The sequence below is a fragment of the Quercus lobata genome, chromosome 11, assembly GCF_001633185.2.
Source record: "Quercus lobata isolate SW786 chromosome 11, ValleyOak3.0 Primary Assembly, whole genome shotgun sequence".
Classification (NCBI taxonomy): domain Eukaryota; kingdom Viridiplantae; phylum Streptophyta; class Magnoliopsida; order Fagales; family Fagaceae; genus Quercus; species Quercus lobata.
In genome coordinates this window covers 38,754,104-38,774,153 of record NC_044914.1, presented here as the reverse complement: position 1 = coordinate 38,774,153, position 20,050 = coordinate 38,754,104, and the positions used below count along the sequence as shown (strand labels likewise).

Sequence of the window (20,050 nt, the reverse complement as noted above, 5' to 3'; positions counted from 1 at the left end):
TTGCAAAAATAAAATGGCCCCAAATTAAACCACATTCAGCATCAATCAATCTCTACAGAAGTTTGGTGCAACAAGGAACAAGGATTCCATTTGAGGGAACAATATATTAAAAGATGTATGTGCAAAAAGTGAAATCAAGAGAACAAGAAAAGAGTTTTAAATTTTAGACCCATAATTACCAGACGGCTAACAATAAGGGAATGGAAACTTCATGTATTATATGCTCCAATAAAAGAAACAAATTGATCTAAAGAATTGTAGCAAAAAAAATTGATCTGCAGAAGCTTGCTGCAACAAACACCTATAAAAAAATAAATAAACCACACACCCAAATCTATTAAATAAATGGAATGAAGTCATACCTGGACCATTCTTAATCTACTTGTCCCTCGACAAATGCCTTAAAAAGAAACCATGCACCAAGTAATTCCTAGAAAGCCTAACTCGTGCTATAGGATGAACCAAAAAAGCTGTATTATTTTCCCTGGCAACCATATTAAGGTCAAAAACTTTGTTAATCTACCTGTCCCTCAACATCAACAGGCATTACCACATTCGAATTGAATGACCAAAATTTAAACAAGAGAAGACAAAGAAACAAGAAGAATTGCAAGGGAAATTTCAAGCCCTCTCTAGCTGAGACATGAATTTATGGCTGTCAAGGAAACCAAAGCCTAAGAAAAGAATTTACAAGCACAGTAATAGAAAGAATTAAAACAATACAAAAAATTTATAATTCTTAAGCACAAAAACAAAAAGTTTAAAAAACCTAGTTCCTGTAGACAAACAAAGAATAGATTTTTAACATGTGAATTGCAAAAGTTGCAAAACAACGAATGAAAGAACTATATATTTCAAAAGAAATTAAACAAGCCAAAAGTTTTTTAAGTTCTCATGATTGCAAAAGAGAATCATGAAAGCAGGAGAAAAAGAGAATTTATCAACCTAATCAAACTTGGCTGCTAAAACTGCCGAGTACAGCAGAAGAAAAAAAAAAAAAACAGTTCTGTAGACATATGAGCAATAGAATTTTAACATGCACAGAGAAACACAAAAGTTGCAAAACAACAAATGAAAAAACTACAATATTTCAAAGAATGCAAAAATATAAAGATAAATCCTCTCTAACTCAAGAAAGCCAAGCTATTCTCTGTTGCCAGATATTGGGAGGCAATGAAATCAAGTAGCAACAATCCAAGTTAATAAATTACAATGCATACCAATGTAACTCCCAAAAAGCCCATAAATGCCAGGAGAAGAGAAAGCAAAAGCTTTCCCTCATAAACCATATTCAAGACACACTACGATTATAATTGTGAACTACAACAATAATAAGCATTGCTAGATTAAGCTATGAATTCATTATTGAAGTTGCCAACACATAATGAACAAAAATAAAATAAGACAGCAAGACAAAGGAAGAAAAATTGCAATAGAAAATTCAAACCCTCACTTTGCAAGACTTGGAATTATAATTCGTCTCGATAATGAAACCTAGGAAATTCAGTCACAAACCCAAGTATTAGACAAAATTAAAACAACAAAAAACGTATCCTTAAAACTATTATGCTTGAAGGAAAGAAAAACAATGGGGAAGAAAAAGAGAGTTTATCGCCAAACTCAGCTGCTTAAGCCGTGAAGCAGCCAAAAAAAAAAAATTTCTTGCTTCCTGCATACAGACAATGTGACAATCCAAACTAGAAATAGAGCTGCTAGCACAACATAACCAGGTTCCTCTAGAAGCAAGAAAACATCAATAGAAACAAGACAAGAACACAAATGTACAAGTGCTACGTGAAAGATGACCTACAAGGAATAGTATAATATCACAGTTAGTGGGAACACTATATTAAAGGACTTATAAGTAAAATGTAAAATTCAAGACAATATAAGTTTTCTTATTGTTGTAGTCTACACAGTTTAAGTTTGAGAAAGATTTAAGACTTCTACACAAACTTGACTGCTCAAGTACAAGAAAGTCCAAATCAGTTTCCACTCCTGCAGACAGATCAAGATAACTAATCAAACATTGTCCACATAAAACAACAAAATAGACATCACCAACTTATACAGAAGCATGTGATTCAGAGCACAAATATGAGTCCAAAATGGCAAAAACTTCAGCATGAAAATGGACTTGGTTGGACAATGACAATATCTACCCACTCACTTTATACAACTTGGAAATTAATTAGCAATAATCTAAGGTTATGAACTATGATGCAAACCCTTCTGAACGAATTAGCTCCTTGGTAATCGAAACCTATGATGCAAACCTTTCAAACTTTTATCAAAAGAACTATGATGCAAACACCTTAAAATAGTTGCTGAGGGCCAACATCTATAGGATAAATAGAATAGAGAATGTATAGTAGGGAACAGTATATTGAAAGACCCAAAAAAAAAAAAAAGTGAAATAATAGAATAACATAATTTTTTTTTTTTTTTTATTTACAATTTTGACTGCTGTACACATATCAAGATCAAAATGATAAAAAATTTTCCTCACAAAACTACAAAACGAACATCTCCAACTTCTGAAAAAGCACCAAAATCTATAAAATAAATTGAACAAAAATACTGAATAGTACCATGTTTGGGCAAACAGTGTTTTAAAAGACTAATAAGCAAAAGGAAAAATCAAGAAAACGGAAGAGATTGCTTATTGTTGCAGTCAACACAGCACAAACTCCTGCTCAGGTATGTTAAAGTCCAAATCACAATTTTCCCCTCCTGTAGACATATTGTTATCAATAACACCAAACATCACCCTCACAAATTTATAAAACAAACATTGGTAGCCTATAAAGAAGAATATTGTTGTTTAGTGAATTTGAGTCCAAAATAGCCAAACCTTCAGACTAACAAAGGATTAGGCAGGACGTTGACAGTATTTTCTCATTTTCAATGGCTACAAAATCAAATCAGCTACAATTCAAGATTACAATTATGATGCAAATCCAGAGGGATAAGTTAATTCCAGAAAGCACTCCTCATGCTCATCACTACAGGATAAAGAAATATCAAAATTACTTTCCCACGACCCACACTAATAAAAGGTATTACCACATCCGAATTAGATATAAGCTTGCCAAAATAAAATGACTAAAGTCGAACTAGAAAACAGGACAAGAATTTCAATGGAACTTTCAAACCCTTGTTGAGTGACTAAAATTTATAATCCTCAAGAAAACCAAATCCTAAAAAAAAGCATATGTTGCCTAATATTAGAAAACAATAGGGAAAATAAACTTATAATTCATATGATTGAAGGAGAGAATAAAGAAAACAGGGGGGAAAGAAAAGATTGCTTATCGCCAAACTATACTCCATCACTTAAACTGCCAACGAGAACAACACTCCTTAAGCTGCCAAGCACAAAAAAAATATTCCATAGAGACTTTTTCACATGCACCTACAATTGCAAAAGTTACATAACGAGTAGAAGAACTCTTCCATACAAGGTAAATCTTATATTTTTCTGGCATTCAAACAACCTTTTTTAAAGCTGGCAGCTCTTACATTATATGACTGCCCAATGACAAAATTGACAATCTTAGGTTCTTAAAAGTAGTAATAAGTGCATGTAGATGGCAGTTAGAAAAAGGGACTGGAACAAAAATGCCAAGTAATGCTGAGATTAAAATACACAAAATGGAAGCACCAGTTTTTTTTTTACAATGTTATTTTAACTTTTTAAAACTCATAATTACCAGCAAGCCAACAATAAGGAATCGTGCTCCTATAGACAAGAACCAAATCAATCGAGGAAAGCCAACCACACCAAAACTAATGCCTTGAAACAGCTAACGAGGACCAAAACCTATGAATAAATTGAACAAGGAAAAGTATAATATCACATTTAGTGGGAACACTATATCAAAGGACTTACAAGCAAAACGTAAAATTCAAGACAGTATGAGTTTTCTTATTGTTGTAGTCTACACAATTTAAGTTTGAGAAAGATTTAAGACATCTACACAAACTCAACTGCTCATGTACAAGAAAGTCCAAATCAGTTTCCACTCCTGTACACAGATCAAGATAAATAATCAAACATTGTCCGCATAAAACAATAAAATCCAACATATACAGAAGCATGTCCTTAGCTCAAATATGAGTCCAAAATGGCAAAAACTTCAGCCTGAAAATGGACTTGGTTTGACAATGACAGTATCTACCCACTAACTTTCTCAAGAATCTATGGTTACAAACTATGATGTAGAACTTTATGAAGGTATTAGCTCCTTGGTAATCGAAGCCTATGATGCAAAATCTTCAAAATTGCTGCTGAGGACCAAAATCTATAGAATAAATAGAATAGAGAATGTATAGTAGGGAACAGTATATTGAAGACAAAAAAAAAACACCTGACATCAATAGAATTACATAAAGATTTTTTTTTTTTTTTTTAATTTACAATTTTGACTGCTGTACACATATCAAGATCAAAATGATAAAAAATTGTCCTCACAAATCTACACAACAAACATCTCCAACTTCTGAAAAAACATATGTTACCTCAGTTGATAAATATGAATCCAGAATACTTCAGACTAAGAACACTATCTTCTCACCCACTTTCTATGACATCAATCAGCAGCAATCTAAGGTTATGAACTATGATGCAAACCTTTCTGAACGAATTAGCTCCTTGGTAATCGTAACCTATGGTGCAAACACCTTAAAACAGCTGCTGAAGACCAAAATCTATAAAATAAATGGAATAGAGAATGTATAGTAGGGAACGATATATTGAAAGACTTATAAAAAAATAAAATAAAAACATGAAAACAATAGAATAACATAGTTTTATTTATAGTTAAAGTGAATAAAGCCCAACTCCAAATTACAATACATATCAAGATCATCAAAATGATAAAAAATTGTCCTCACAAAACGGACATCACCAGCTTTTGAAAAAGCATATGTACCTCAGTTGATAAATATGAATCCAGAATAGTTCAGACTAAGAAGAGTATCTTCTCACCCACTTTCTATGACATCAATCAGCAACCAGATTATGATATATATTTCATAGAAAGCCCACACCAATAAGAGTGTTACCAAATATTATACAAGACAAGAGATGCAATGGAAGTATCAACCCTTACTGAGGGAACCAGAATTTATAGTGCTCTTGAAAACCAAAGCCTAGAAAAGCAGTTACAGGTCAAGTATTAGAATGGATTAAAACAAGCAGAAAACTATCCCAATAATTCTTCTTTAAAATAACAAAAAAGAAGCTTATTGCCAAATCAAACCTTGTCACAAACATAGAAAACTCTTGTAGTTTAGTTGCGATAGAAGAGAAGTCCATATAGTTCTAAATGTAAACCTCTCTTCCACAAGTGGCGTACACAATAAAGCAATAAATCAATACCGTCTCCCTCTGCAATTTCTCAAAAAAACGATAACCAGCTTCATCAAGAGATTATCTATAGGAAAAAAAAAGTATTTTTTAAGAAGATTTCTATTCATAATCCTTTTATTTGTCACTATTTCTAACCTACCCAAGTGTAATAATAGAAATATACTATTTTTAGTGTTTTTTTTCCACAAATTGAACTAATATGCCATGTGCTTAATTTTTTCCTCCATTTTAAACTTCAGTTTTTTATAAGGAAAGGAGGGGGAAGTCTTGATTCGACACGGATGGCATCTACTCAAACATTTCTATGACCAGGAAATCAATCAATCAACATACCATTTTTACAAATAATGATGCAAAAACCAGATACATAGATTAAAAGAATTTGATTCACAGAATTTGTACAAATAATTGATAAACCAAATGTGCATGTTAAAAGAATTTGATTCACAAAAAGCCTAAGTCATGCCAATAACAGGACAAACCAATAACCCAAAGAACTCTACCTGGGCAACCACACGATCAGCATCATTCTACCGGCACCATACCAATAAGAGAAATTACCACATTCAAATAAGCGATGACCTTGCAAACATAAAATGGCCCCAAATTAAACCACATTCAGCATCAATCAATCTCTACAGAAGTTTGGTGCAACAAGGAACAAGGATTCCATTCAAGGAACAATATATTAAAAGATGTATGCGCAAAAAGTGAAATTAAGAGAACAAGAAAAAAGTTCTAAATTTTAGGCCCATAATTACCGGCCAGCTACAACACTAAGGGAAAGGAAACTTCATGTATTATGCTCCAATAGAAGAAACAAATTGATCTACAGATTTGTAGCAAAAAATATTGATCTACAGAAGCTTGCTGCAACAAACACCTTTAAAAAAATAAATAAACCACGCACCCAAATCTATTAAATAAATGGAATGAAGCCATACCCGGACCATTCTTAATCTACCTGTCCCTCAACAAATGCTTTAAAAAGAAACCATGCACCAACTCATTCCTAGAAAGCCTAACTCGTGTTATAGGATGAGAAAGCAAAAGCTTTCCCTCATAAAACATATTCAAGACACGCTACGATTATAATCGTGGACTACAGCAATAATAAGCATTGTCAGATTAAGCTGTGAATTCATTACTGAAGTTTCCAACACATAATGACCAAAAATAAAATAAGACAGCAAGACAAAGGAAGAAAAATTGCAATAGAAATTTCAAACCCTCACTTTGCAAGACTTGGAATTATAATTCTTCACGAAAATGAAACCTAGGAAATTTAGTCACAAACCCAAGTATTAGACAGAATTAAAACAACAAAAATGTATCCATAAAATTATTATGCTTGAAAGAGAGAAAAACAAAGGGGAAGAAAAAGAGAGTTTATTGCCAAACTCACCTGCTTAAGCTGTGAAGTACCACACCAAAAAAAAAAAAAATTCTTGCTTCCTACATACAGACAATGTGACAATCCAAACTAGAAATAGAGCGGCTAGCACAACAAAACCAGGTTCCACTAGAAGCAAAAAAAACATCAATAGACAAGAAGACAAATGTACAAGTGCTACATGAAAGATGACCACATGAGCAAACTGAAAAACAGAATTCCAGCTACGTAGTTTGGGATAATTATAAATTATAAGATTTTACTTCTAAAGGAAAAATGAAAAATTTTATAAAGAGCAAGACTACTCAAAAGCACGTTTCACCAAGAAGCAACCAAACAAAATCAACCTAGCTTAAGTACCACAAATGCATCACCACTTAAATTTAAAAAACTGACAAAGTAGACAAGCAAGATATCCAATCTCCAATAATAAAAATGTAGATTAAAATAATTAGTCATTATTATTATTATTATTATTATTATTATTATTATTATTAAAGACTACAAAGAAAGAATATATATATATATATATATATAAAATAGAAAACCAAAAACCTCTTAAGGGTCCAGCAAGTAGTTAAGGGAGTATTAGGATCAAAAGCAAAAACTAAAACACAGTTGCAATAGAAGCCTATTCTCAACCCAATGTCAATCCAACAAATTGTTTTTCTAACTCATAAATATCTTACTCCAATACTTTAAACTTCAAATTAAGAAAAAAATAATGAAATCAAGACATAAAGAGAGCTTATTACCTAAGGACCCCCATCAAACTTTGCCACCCAAGTAGATATACAGCATGAAATTTTTTAAACACAAGAATTGGGGCAACCGAGCCATAAGACCCAAAATATCACACCCACACAGTCCAACTATACAAACCACATCCATAGAAGTAAAACTATGAAACCTATACAGAAGACACAAGGAAGCATACACATGTACTGTTCTGGAATTTAAAGAGCAGCCATGTTTAAAGAATGCAAATATTTAACATATATGACTGCCCAATAATGAATCACAATTTATTATTTATTTTTCACAATATAGACCAAAGCTGATGGCAATAGAAAAAAATGATCTTAAGTTCTAAAGTTTTCATGAGTGCAAGTTGAAGGCAATAAAAAAAGGAACAAGGACAATCGTGATGAGCAATGCTTTGGTTTATTAAAGTCAGCAAATTCTCATTTACAAATTGAATGTTAAATACTTGGAACACAGAATAACCTACCAGTCCTTTTTCTTCCATACTCTCCTTGAATGGTGCTTAGTGTTACCTTCATGCACTTCTTTGCCCCTCCCTGTTCTTCTTGATCATTGTAATTTGGGTTACTAATTTCTGCCACTATAGTACATTTCCAGTGTACTTGGGTGGGCTATTCCCTAATTAAAAGTTCTTACGTTATTTATCAAAAAATAAATAATAACCTGCCAGACAACAATAAGGGAAGAGACAGTATACATATTTGGGCTCCTAATAAAGAGGATCAAATTGATCTAGAAAAGCAGACATTGATCCAACATACATGCCTTAAAAATCTGCAAAGAAACAAAGTCCATAAAATAAATTGTACAAGAGACAAGATCATGTTCAAGGGTAAAAAAACATGAAATCAAAAGAGAATGATAATCGAAAGACTTCTACACACTCTTGCTGAAAGAGTAAATCATAATTTTTCCACTTGTAGACACATCATGATTAAAGTCTTTGAATTAGCAACAGATAGCAGGACATAATGAAACTCCATTGTTAGCACAAACTAGAGAAACATTCAAGCAGAAACATTAATCTTCACATGTTGGGGAGAGAATGATGAGATAAATTGACAAATTGATAAAAAAAAAAAAATGTTGCCTTAGATCCTTATATAAAAATTCAAGACTTCTAAGCACTTCCCAATCTGTAGACACATCAAGATTCAAGAATTCTGACTACCAACAAATAGCAAGATATAATAAACCTCTAGTTGTAGGCTAACAAAAATGACATTGATGGTGAAATAGACAACAAATAGCAAGACTTCAATTAACAAAATGAAGTTGCAGGCCAACGAACTAAAAAAACACACAAGCAGAAACATTATCATTTAGCTATTATGAAGAGAATAGTGAAATCAACTGATAAAGAAAGATTATTGCCTTAGATTCTCATCAAACTCCATCCCAAGTAGACATACCATACCTACACATATTCAACAGATTAATTTAGGGGTAACAAAATCAATAAAACCCTCCTATCCCAGAGCATGATCCAACAATACAAGAGAAAACTACATAACTTTGAAACCCAACCAACCTATAGAGGAGGTATAAGGAAGCACAAACCTAAACTTCCCTTGTATTTAGAGAACAGCTATTTTTAAGGCATGCAGATCTTATCTTATCAATCTGCCAATGACAATAAATTGATATTGACTATTATGAAAATTCAAAGCCCAACTCATGCAAATCACCAAAGGAACCACCCACACTAATAAAAGGTATTACCACATACGAATTAGATATAAGCTTGCCAAAATAGAATGACTAAAGTCGAACTAGAAAGCAGGACAAGAATTTCAATGGAACTTTCGAACCCTCGTTGAGTGAGACTGAAATTTATAATCCTCAAGGAAACCAAATCCTAAAAAAAAGCATATATTGTCCATTATTGGAAAACAATAGGGAAAATATCCTCATAATTCATATGATTGAAGGAGAGAATAAAGAAAACAAGGGGGGGAGAAAAGATTGCTTATCGCCAAACTAAACTCCATCACTTAAGCTGCCAACAAGAACAACAAGCCTTAAGCTGCCAAGCACCAATAAAAAATTCCTGTGAGATTTTTTCACATGCACCTACAATTGCAAAAGTTGTATAACGAGTAGAACTCTTCCATACAAGGTAAATCTTATATTTTTCTAGCATTCAAACAACCATTTTTAAAGCTGGCAGCTCTTATCTTATATGACTGCCCAATGACAAAATTGACAATCTTAGGTTCTTAAAAGTTGTAATAAGCGCATGTAGATGACAGTTAGAAAAAGGAATTGGAAAAAAAATGCCGAGTAATGCTGGGATTAGTTAAAGCTGAATAAATGGATCCTAAAATACACATAATGGAAGCACCAGTATTTTTTTTACAATGTCATTTTAACTTTTTAAAACTTCTAATTACCAGCAAGCCAACAATAAGGAATCGTGCCCCTGTAGTAGACACATCGAGATTCAAGACTTCAGACCAACAACAAACAGCAGGACATAATGATCCAACAATACAAGAGAAAACTATAACTTTGAAACCCTACCAACTCAACCATAGAGCGGACATAAGGAAGCACAGCCCCACACTTCATAGGCATTTAGAGAAAAGAAAGTCTTTATAGCATGCATATCTTATATTTTATATGGCTGCCAATTACAATAAATCACCATATTGACAAAAGCTACAAAAATCATAAGAGGTTTAGCAAATGACCAAATTCACGATTGAAATCTCAAGTTCTAAAAGGTTGTGACAAGTGCAAGTAGATGGTAGTAAAAAAAGGAACGAGGGCTAACGTTATGAATTATGATGCAAATACCATGACTCAAGTTAAAACCAATTCACATAAAGCCAAAGTGCCAAACTATTGCCAATCACAGGACAAAGCAAAATCATCTATATTATTCTACCTCCACAACCAAATATGGGTCACTATCACCATCGATAAACCTGTCCCATACAAGCAAGAGATGAGTTCGCACATTTGAATAAGAGATGAGTTCACACATTTGAATAAGAGATGAGTTGTCCCACATAGAATGATCAAAACTAAACAAGACTGTGGTAAAAAGGGAAAAGAATTGCACAGGAATTTTCACACCGCCACTGGCTGAAACTAACACGAGGAAAAGAGATCTTATTGCAGAATCAAACTTCCGCCATTAAGTCCAAAAAAATTCTGCTCCCTGTAGACATGTAAGGATTGAGATTTAGCACACTCCTAAAATTGCAGAAGTAGACAAAAAAAATTTTAAAAGAAAAAAAAGGAAGAACTCATCTCCACAAGATAAATACAAGAAAGTCGAAATCAGTTTCGCCTCCTATAAACAATCAAAATTAAATTATCAGCATTGTGTTCATAAAACCACAAAGAGAGCACCACCAGCTTATAAAGAATGTGTTACTCAGTGCTCATATAATACAGAGTCCAGAATAACAAAGACTGAAGACTAACAACTTGGTCCGATTTTCACATGATAAGCCACTCACTTTCTATGATGAGGAAATCAATTGACAATAACATAAGATTGTAAATTATGATGCAAGTTCTCCATATAATTCCCAGAAAGCCCAACTCATACAGAAGCATAAACCTATACTTTAAAGGCATTTAAATAGCAGACATGTTTAAACCAAGCTACAGCTATCTTACATAATTAACCAGAGACAATAAATCACCATATCAACCAAAGCTCCCAAAACCACAAAAGAGGTTTTTAATAAATAATGAATTTATCAATTATCTTAAATTCTAAAAAGTTGTAAAAAGTTCAAGTAGATGGCACTAACAAACATGCCGAGTACTGCTGGAATTAGTTATGACTACAGAAATGCAGACTGAAATGCACACAATACAAGAATCAACCACCCAACAATAAGGGAAAGGAAAATTTTCTTATTTGTGCCACTAAAGAAGACAAACCAGATCAATCTATAAAACCAACTTTGCAGCAACAAATTCCTTAAAAACTGCCAAGTACCAAAATCACTAAAATAAATTAAAATGGAATACGACCATATTCAAGGGAAAAACTTCAAATACTTATAAACAAAAGGTGAAAAGGTACAAGAAAGACATAAGATGTTACACAACATCTGTTGCTCCAGTATATAGTTGTGAAATCTTCAGACTAATAAAAAACTCGGTTCAACATGGGATGCATCTGGCGACTCCTATTCAGTTATAAGGATATCAATCAAAAAAAAAAAAAAATCTACAATATCCAGAGACAAAAGTTAAATCCATGTACTTCTAAGAAAGCTTTATAATCCACTCGGAAACCAAAGCCTAGAAAAGCAATCACAGGCCCAAATATTAGAAAGAATTAAATCAAGAAGTTCTTCCCTATAATTCTAACCATTATAGGAGACAAAAACAAAAACAGGAGGAAAAGAGATCTTATTGCCAAATCAACTCCACTACTGAAGCTGCCCAAAGGGGGGAAAATCCAACTTCCTGTAACCAATAAGTAGCAATGCCAGATTAAATACAAATTAGATATAGGGCAAGTATCACTAGAAGCAGAGATTAACAACAGAAATAAGACACTAAGACAAATGCACAAGCACTGAATGAAAGTGCAATCCCTCAGTTGTGCAGGCATTAATTTCCCACAAGAGAAAACTGAAAATACTTGCATTCCAAAGCTACAATTCCGGACAACTCTTAAGTTATAAAAAAAAAAAATTCAAAGAGGAAAGAAAAAAGAAAAGAAAAGAGCAACACTACTTAGAACACAAAATCATATGTATGATTGAAAATAGACAAAATCAAATTAGCCTTAGTTAAGGCACCACAAGTGCATCTGAAATACATCATATACCCAAACAAATAAATAAATCCACATAATGCAGACAGACAATACACACAATCCTAAGAATACAAACTGATATGTGTCCAGAAGAAGAAGAAGAAAAAAAAAAATGAGTCAAGCAAGTAGTTAAAGAGGAAATTACCTTTTTTTTAATGCGAGTTAAAGAGTAAATTACTGTCAATCGAAAATACAAAAGCAAAAAGGTTAAATGATAAATAACTATAGTCAATATAAGCCATTTAAGTTACTTAACAAAAAAATATATAAGCCTTTTAAGTTATAATAAGGGAAACGAAATTTCACATATTTACCCTCCTATACAAGAGAACCAAACTGACCTAGATGCCAAATTTGCTGCAAAAAATGCCTTGAAAAGTAGCCTAGCACCAAAATCTATAAAACAAATTGAACAACCAGGAATAGTAAACACATTCGAGGAAGAGTATATCAAAAGATTAATAAGAGAAGAACGAAGACGAAAGAAAAAAAGGAGTTTTCAATTGTCGCATTCAATTACACAGCTCAAGCACCATCTTTAAGCAAGACTTTTACAAAGACTCTGTTGCTTAAGTACAAGAAAGCCCAAATCACAATTTCCCCTCCCGCATACATATAAAGTTTAAATAATCAAACATTTTTGTTTCAACATACAAAACAATTGTAGGAGCTAGGAAAGTAGTCGTCACAACCACAAAATAAACATCAACTTATAAAGAAGTCTTGATGGCATCTGCTCATTCATTTTCTTTGAATTGGAAATCAATTAGCAACATATTTTATGAATAATGATGCAAAATTCAAATACGTAAGTTAAAAGCATTTCATTCACAGAAAACCCCAACTAATGGCAATTACAGGACAAACCAATAACCTATATAATTCTCCCTTGGCAACAAAAGCGTCGGCATCAATCTACTCGCCCCACACCAATAAGAGGAATCTACCTGTCCAATACCAACAAGCATGATCAAAATCTAATGTCACCCGGTGAATAGGAATTCAAAAATACCTTAATCTAATACTTAAACCTCCACTAGTCAAATGACGAAGAAAATTTAAATCTATCTACTCCTTTCATAAACCAATGCCAAGAAATGCATTGCAGGCTGAAAAACTAAAAATCATATTATATCATATCAAATACTATATATAATAGCAGAATCTAAGAGAGAGTAAGGCCCTACAATTAAGGATGTGCTGACATGTAAGAAAAAAACCCAATTAGAAATCTGCCATGTTACTAGTCAAAAAACGCGGAATAAAAAGTGAAAGGTTTTGCCTTTCGGGTCTTCAAGATTTAAAAAATCAAGCATTGCACCCCTTCCCTATTGAAAGAAAAATGCTTTAGCAAACCATTAAATTAAAAGAAAAAACGCTTAAGTGGACTGTTAGCTGCCAACTTTTATCAATAAACACTGCCTAAAATTCTTTCAGCCAATTCATAAAAATCTGAAACAACGTGATCCTAAGTAGTTGTGAAATTAACTACAACAGCCATCTTCCATTTTGAACCATTTTTTTCCCTGCGAAAACAGTGTTAAAGGTTCCAAATTAAGGTTATGCTCTTCTGCAAAAATAATTTACTTAGGAAAGAAAGTCGTTGGATTTACAGCAGCAAGTCGAAAGGTGAGAATATTTTTCATGTGCCATTTTTTGATGAGACCAAATAAATAAATAAATAAAACAAAACACTGAAACTTGAAAATGTTGGCAGAGAAGAACAGTGAAAAGGAAAAAAAAAGAAAAAAAAAAAGAAAAAGAAAAGAAAAGATGATGGGAAGGGAGTTCACAAAGGCCCACTAACGAGGAAGAAGTAAAGAACTGAAGAAGAGTAATGGAGGAAAGGAAAGTGATTTAATAGGAAGAGTAGAGGCAAGATAAATATCAATCACGGATGGGATTGGGAATAGTAAAAGTAATTTAATAGGAACCTTCTTTCAAGGTTCATACTTTACAAAATACCCAATATGTCTTCATTTAAAAAAAGACCATTTAATTGCTTTATTTTTAATAAGAATATAATCTCTTTATTTACTTATACTTTCACTTAAAATAAATATATATATATTAACAGTCATTATTATATTGGGTCCTAAAAATAAAACACTAAGTTTACTTACAATTACTTTGTCTATGTATCTATTTCTTTTTTTCTTTTTTCTTTTTTTGGATCCATCACGATCCAACAATACAAGAGAAAACTATATAACTTTGAGACCTTACAAACTCACCTATAGAGTGTACATAAGGAAGCAGATACACTTCTCAGGCATTTAGAGAACAGCAAGTCTTTAAAAAGCATGCAGATCGGATATATTATAAAGCCAAATTATTGCCAATCACAGGTCAAAGCAAAAACCAGTATTATTCTACCTCCACAACCAAATTTGGATCACCATCACTGTCAATCTACCTGACCCATACAAAAAAGAGATGAGTTGTCCCAAACAGAATGATCAAAACTAAACAAGACTGTATTACAAAAGGAAAAGAATTGCAATGGAAGTTTCAAACCATCAGAGGCAGACACTAACAGGAGGAAAAGAGATCTTATTGCAGAATCTAACTTCCCCCATAAGTCCAAAAAAAAAATTCTGCTTCCTGTAGACATGTTAGGATTGAGATTTCAACACACACTCAAAATTGCAGAAGTTACCATAAAAACTTTCTTTCAAAGAAATTATCTCTACAAGATAAATACAAGTCAAAATCAGTTTTGCCTCCAGTAAACAATCAAAATAAAAATTATCAACATGTGTTCATAAAACCACAAAGAGATCATCACCAGCTTATAAAGACGCATGTGTTACTCGGTGCCCAAATAGTACAGAGTCCAGAATAACAAAGACTTCAGACTAACAACTTGGTTCAATATTGACAAGATCTGCCAACTCACTTTCTATGATGAGGAAATCAATCTTCAATTACCTTAAGATTACAGATTATGATGCAAATTCTTCATGTAATGCCCAGAAGGCCCAACTCATGCCAATCACCACGGCACATGATCTGCCCACACCAATAAATGTAACTACTACAAAAAAATCATATATCAGCTTGCCAAAACATAATGACTAAAAATTGAATGAGTCAGCAGGACAAGGGGACAAGAATTCCAATGAAAGTTTCAAACCCTCATTGAGTGTGACTGGAATTTATAATCCTCAAGGAAACTAAATCCTAAGAAATGCATACATGTCCCAAGCATTAGAAGGAATTAGAACAATTGGAAAAATATCCTTATAATTCATTTGATTGTAGCATAGAATAAAGAAAACAAGGGAGGAAAAAGGAAGCTTATCGCCAAACCAAACTCTACTGCCTGAGCTGCCTGGCACCAAAAAAAATCCAGTGAGATTTTTTCACCTGGACCCAAAATTGCAAAAGTTGTAAAAACGACTAGAATTGATGACGTTCAAAACAACCATGTTTGAAGCTGGCTGCTTTTATCTTATACAACTGCCCAATGATGATATTGAAGACCTTAGGTTCTTAAAGGTAGTAAGAAGTGCAAGTAGACAGCAATAGAGAAAGGAACCAGGAAAAAAATGCTAAGTAGTTCTGTAATTAGTTAAAACCAAACAAATGAAGCCTGAAAAACACACAATGCAAGCAACAATTTTCGTTTACAATGTCAATTGAATTTTTAAACTTATCATTACCAGCCAGCCAACAATAAGGAAATGTGCTCCAACAAACAAGAACCAAATCGATCTAGAAAAGCCAACTTCACAGAAACAAATGCCTTCACAGGGCTGTCGAGGACCAAAACCTATAAGTAAATTGAACAAGGAATAGTATAGTATCATGTTAGTGGGAACACTATACTAAGGACATATAAGCAAAATGTGAAATTCAAGAACCCAAAAAAAAAAAAAAAGAGCTTCCTTATTGTTGCAGTCAACACGCAGCCAAGTTCAAAAAAAAAGTAAAGACTTTTATACAACCTCAGCTGCTTAAGTACAAGAAAGTCCAACTCAATTTCCCCTGATGTAGATAGATCAAGATTAAAATAATGAACATTGTCCACACAAAACAACAAGATGGACATCTACAGCTTATAAAGAAACATGTCAATCACTGCTCAAATATGAGACCAGAAATAACAAAAACTTCAGACTGAAAATGAACCTGATTTGATATTGACAGTATCTGCCCACTCACTTTCTACGACAAGGAAAGCAATCAGCAACAATCTAAGGTTACAAGATATAATGCAATTCTAGAGACAAAAATTTGATCCATGTCATTCCTACAAAGCCCAACACATGCAAATCATAACAGGATAAAGCAAAAGCCTGAATTATTTTTCCCTGGCAAACATTGGTTACAAACTTTGTTAATTTACCTGCCCCACAACAATAAGAGGCATTACCATCTTCAGATTGAATGAGAAAAAAATTAAACAAGACAGGACAGAGGAAATATAATTGCTAGGGAAATTTCAAACCCTCACCAGGTGGGACATTGAATTCATGGCTGCCCAAAAAAGCTAAGCCTAACAGAAGCAGGCCCCAATATTATAAAGAATTAAAAGAGCCAAAAATTGTATAATTCTTATGAAAATAGACAGATGAAAGTGGGACAGAAAAAGAGCTTATCACTATATCAAACTCAACCTCTTCTGCTAAGTACCCAAAAAGAAAATACCAGTTCCTGTAGATTTATGAGGAATGGATTTTTAACATGCACCAAGAATTTCAAAACAACGAATAAAATGAACTACTATATTTCAGTATAAAAATAATCCAACAAATATAAAGATAAATACTTATAACACTGAAAGCCTAGCTCTTCCCTGTTGCCAGATATTTGGTGACACGGAAAAGAATCAACAACAATCCAACTTAACAAATTATGACGCAAATCAAGAAATATAAAGTGAATTCCTTGTAATTCCCAAAAAGTCCAACTACTGCTAAGAGAAGAGAAAGCAAAACCTGTATAGTTTTACCTCTACAACCAAATTCAGGTTACACATGGCTTTATTACTGCTCCGCACCAATAAGAGACATCACTGGCTTAAACTGGATATCATTACTGAGGTTGCCAACACAAAATGACCAAAATTTAAATGAGACAGCAAGGAACAAAAATTACAATAGAAGTTTCAAAACCTCATTCAGAAGACTAGAACTTTTTTTTTTTTTTATAAATACTAGAACTTGTAACTCTCCTAGGAAAAGCATTCACACACCCTATTAGAAAAGCATTAAAACAAGAAAAAATTATCCTTCAAATTCTTTTGATTGTAGTAGAGGAAAAGAAGTAACATAAAAAGGGAGGAAAAGAGAGCCTATTGCCAAATCAGACTCCACTGCTTGAGTGGCATACCACAAAAATAATAATTAAAAAAAAAATGCTGCATTCGGTAGAAAGATAATAAGTGGCAAACCAAATTGGATATGAAACTCCCAACATAGGATGACCAAACGGATGTAGAAAGCTCAAACCTTTAGTGGCTTATAATTCATATGATTGAAGGAGAGAATAAAGAAAACAAGGGGGAAAGAAAATATTGCTTATCACCAAACTAAACTCCATCACCTAAGCCGCCAACAACAACAACAAGCCTTAAGCTGCCAAGCTCCAAAAAATATTCCCAGTGAGATTTTTTCACATGCACCTACAACTGCAAAAGTTGCATAACGAATGGTACAGGGTAAATCTTATATTTTTTGGGCATTCAAACAACCATTTTTAAAGCTGGCTGCTGTTATCTTATATGACTGCCCAATGACAAAATTGACAATCTTAAGTTCTTAAAAGCTGTAATGAGTGCATGTAGACAGCAGTTAGAAAAAGGATCAGGGACAAAAATGCCAAGTAATGCGGGGATTAGTTAAAACTAAACAAATGGAGCCTAAAATACACATAATGCAAGCACTTTTTTTTTATTTTACAATGTTAATTAACTTTTAAAACTCATAATTACCAGCCAGCCAACAATATGGAATTGTGCTCCTATAGAGAAGAACCAAATCAATTGAGGAAAGTCAACTTCACCAAAACAAATGCCTTAAAAGAGCTGGCGAGGACCAAAACCTACAAATAAATTGAACAAGGAATAGTATAGCATCACAGTTAGTGGGAACACTATATTAAAGGACTCATAAGCAAAATGAAAAATCAAGACACTGTGAGATTTCTTATTGTTGTAGTCTACAGAGTTTAGGTTCGAAAAAGATTTAAGACTTCTACACAAACTCGCCAGCTCAAGTACAAGAAAGTCCAAATCAGTTTCCAATCCTGTAGGCAGATCAAGATAAAAATAATCAAACATTGTCCACATAAAACAACAAAATAGACATCACCGACTTATACAGAAGCATGGCAAAAACTTCAGAGCTCAAATATGAGTCCAGAATGGCAAAAACTTCAGAGCTCAAATATGAGTCCAGAATGGCAAAAACTTCAGCCTGGATATGGACTTGGTTCAGAAATGACAGTATCTACCCACTCACTTTCTACAACTAGGAAATTAATAAGCAACAATCTAAGGTTACGAACTATGATACAAACCTTTCTGAACAAATTAGCTCCTTGGTAATCGTAACCTATGATGCAAACCATTCAAACTTTTATCAAAAGAACTACAATGCAAACCTAAAGACATAAGTTAGATCCATGTCATTCCAAGGAATCCCAAATCATGTAAATGAAGACAAGATAAAGCAAAAATTTGTATTATTTACCCTCGGCAACCATCTTAAGGTCACAAACTTTGTCATTTACCTGTCCCACAACAAAAAGAGGCATTACCATATTCAAATTGAACAAAACAAGACAGAGGAACAAGAATTGCAAGGGAAATTTCAAATCCTCACTAGGTGAGACTGAACTTATAGCAGTCCAAAAAACCAAAGCCTAAGAATAGCAGTTATAGGTCCACGAATTAGAAAATTAAGACAAGCCAAAAATTGTATAGATCTTATGATTGCAAGAGACTAAGGACCAAAAAAAAAAAAAATCCTGTAGACATATAAGGAACAGATTTTTGTCATGCACAAAGAAAGCAAAACATTTAATAAAAAACTACAATATTTCAGTAGAAACCAATAATTATAAATATAAATTATTCCAACTCTAAAAACCCCGATCTTCTCTATTGCCAAATATTTGATGACAGCAATATTAATCAGCAACAATCCAATTCAAAATATATGACACAAATTAAGAAATATAATGTTAATTACATGTAATTCCAAAAAGTCCAACTAATCTAGGAGAAGAGAAAGCAGAACCTGAATTGTTTTCCCTCTACAACCATATCCAAGTCACGCATAGTAATATTCTTTCCTCAATCCAATATGAGGCATTGCCAGATTAGCTTGTGAATTCATTATTGAGGTTGCAAATGCAGAATGACCAAAAATTTAAATAACCCATCAAGAAAAACAAACAAGAATTACAATAGAAGTTGAAGACCTCACTCAAGGAGACTGGAATTATAATCCTCCTACGAAAGCCAGTCACAGACCCAAGTATTAGAGAGAATTAAGAAAATAAAAAACTATCCTTCAAACTCTTATCATTGTAGCAGTAATAAAATAAAAAGGAAGGAAAAGAAAGCCTATTGCCAAATCAGATTCCACAGCTTAACCTGCAAAGTACCACAAGATTATATATATATATATATATATATACACACATAACCTGCTTCCTGCATAAACAAAATAAGTCACAAACCAAATTCGATATGGTGGATGATCAGCTCCCCTTA

General features: G+C 33.1%; 2 long non-coding RNA genes across 4 annotated transcripts; both read right to left on the bottom strand.

Moving 5' to 3' along the window:
• Positions 1-4,284: 4,284 nt before the first annotated feature.
• On the bottom strand, positions 4,285-7,209 carry LOC115967756. 2 transcript variants are annotated; one of them, XR_004086544.1, is made up of 3 exons: positions 5,878-7,209; positions 5,265-5,392; positions 4,285-5,154 (listed from the first exon to the last, which is right to left on the bottom strand). It is a non-coding gene; the product is annotated as an uncharacterized LOC115967756 (long non-coding RNA). The 2 variants fall into 2 exon arrangements; XR_004086543.1 differs by having other exon boundaries at positions 5,265-7,209.
• Positions 7,210-12,933: 5,724 nt separating this feature from the next.
• LOC115967936 lies at positions 12,934-18,696 on the bottom strand. 2 transcript variants are annotated; one of them, XR_004086595.1, is made up of 3 exons: positions 14,862-18,696; positions 14,559-14,740; positions 12,934-13,271 (listed from the first exon to the last, which is right to left on the bottom strand). It is a non-coding gene; the product is annotated as an uncharacterized LOC115967936 (long non-coding RNA). The 2 variants fall into 2 exon arrangements; XR_004086594.1 differs by having other exon boundaries at positions 14,559-14,928; positions 15,256-18,696.
• Between the last annotated feature and the right edge of the window lie 1,354 nt (positions 18,697-20,050).